The sequence below is a fragment of the Microtus ochrogaster genome, chromosome 18, assembly GCF_000317375.1.
Source record: "Microtus ochrogaster isolate Prairie Vole_2 chromosome 18, MicOch1.0, whole genome shotgun sequence".
NCBI lineage: Eukaryota > Metazoa > Chordata > Mammalia > Rodentia > Cricetidae > Microtus > Microtus ochrogaster.
Genome location: NC_022020.1, coordinates 8,050,348 through 8,052,527, shown reverse-complemented (window position 1 = coordinate 8,052,527; position 2,180 = coordinate 8,050,348).

Genomic DNA, 2,180 nt, shown 5'->3' with positions numbered 1-2,180 from the left:
GAGCAAATGGAAAACATCATATTGAGTGAGGTAACCCAGACCCAGAAAGACAATTATCACATGTACTCACTAGGAAACATGATTTTGAGGGAGGTAATCCAGACCCAGAAAGACAATTATCACATGTACTCACTCATAAGTGGTTTTTAAACATAAAGCAAAGAGAAAACCAGCCTACAAATCACAATCTCAGAGAACCTAGACAACAATGAGGACCCTGAGAGAGACATACGTAGATCTAATCTATACGGGAAGTAGAAAAAACAAGATCTCCTGAGTAAATAGGGAGCATGGGGACCATGGGAGAGGGTTGAAGAGGAGGGGAGAGAAAGGAAGGGGAGCAAAGAAAAATGTATAGCTCAATAAAATCAATTAAAAATAAAATAAAATCACAAAACTGGTACCATATCTGCTAGAGAAAACAGTTTGAGGAAGGCGGCTACAGGACTCAAAATGCTGGAAAACTTAAGTAAGCCTGAAAGTCCTGCTTCAAAAATGCATGAGAGTGCCTATGAGACAATGTGTCAGATGACAGGGCACATGGGGCTTAAGCCTGGCCAGTAGAACACTCCACAGACTCGGCCCTCTGTTTTCAGCACCGGTGAATATCTACACAAGTACTCCGCAGCAACCATCAGCTGTTAGACACCACAGTGCTCTCCAGCTCCCCAGCTTTGCCCTCTGTGGTTGCTGTGGAACTTTCTTTTCTTCTCCCTCAGCATCTCAGTAAAGGACACCCAGAGCATCCTCATTCTCTGCCCATGGAGAGGGGTCGTTTTCAGCACTTTACCTAATCCATCCTTTGGCAGAGAAACTCATATCATTAAAGTATATGGAAATTATCTGATGTGCCTACAGGAAGGTGAGGGTTATTGTTCTTTTATCCCCTCAAAGTCAAATTTCTTTCCCCAGATGAGCTCAGAGTCACTGGCCCCGGTTTAAATGAAGGAGTGAATATTAAACACCTTCATACTAGGACAACAGTTTGGGTCTTAAAAATTAGCTGATCTCAAGTCGACTAAACCTGCAAAGAATTATTCCCAATTCATCATCCTCTGCCCTATGGGGTGTGTAAACACTACAGCGAGCGGTGTTAGGTCTGGAGTAGTCTGAGAAGCAGGCACCGTGGGTAAGGCTGGGCATCTGTGCTACAGCATCGAAGGAACAGCGCTGGATTCCGGCAGCTCCAACCAAAGGGGAGGGTTAATGCATACCTTTTGGGTCTGCTGGAATTTCCATTCTTTTGCTGCTCAACTTCCTCATTAATGGTGAATAAACCAAGAGGAATTGGCCTTGAAAAAAAAAAAGATGTAACTTACAAATTTTCAAAAGACACATAGGCAGACCAGAGCCACGGAAGGGCCTAGGTGCTGTGGCCGACAAGAAAGACATGCTTTAGAGTGCATTGACTTTCGCTTCTTCCTTTCCCGTTCCCACCTATGAGCCTTGTCATGGCTCAGTGACAGACGCTGACACTGGGGCATTTGTGTGTGGGTAAAAGTAGCCCTCCTTGCCCCAGCTTCTGGTGAAACGGGCTGAGGGCCACAGAGGGGTCTGCATGTGGGTGGGAAAACTGCCTGCTTGTTTCTGAACTGTGCCTCCTGCTCGTCTCCGTTCGACCTTTGAGCGGCCGTGAGCCTCGGAGAGCAGAAGCCGGAGAAGCTTAATTACAGAGACCATTATTTACTGGGGCTCCGGCTGAATCCATCAAACTAACTTCACTTTAACCTGAGCCAGATTTGATTATGAGGCCTATTTATCCAGCGTTTCCCTGCCTTTGGCTGTGTATGTTTTAAATAGGTAGATATATACTTACTATTTGAAAGGTAGCTTTGTTCTGACACATTTTATATTTTTAAAGTAATATTGCATGTGACATAATTGGGGGGGTATACCCACATTCAACACCAACAAACAAACAACAAGAAAAGGGCCTTTGAATTTAGAATAATGGATACTGCAAGCAGCAAGTTGCTTGAGAGATTTTGCTCGAGTAACTTATAACTATCAGTGAAGCCCCTGGGGATCCCTGGCTGTTTTTGCAGAAGCTGTTTGCAGTGGGGTAAACAGACAAGTGCTCTATACATCATTTTAAGTAAGACAAATAAAGCCCCGTTTCCACCTTACAACGATGTCATTGTCAGTTATATAGGAATAATTCTGTGTGACTTTTTATGAAT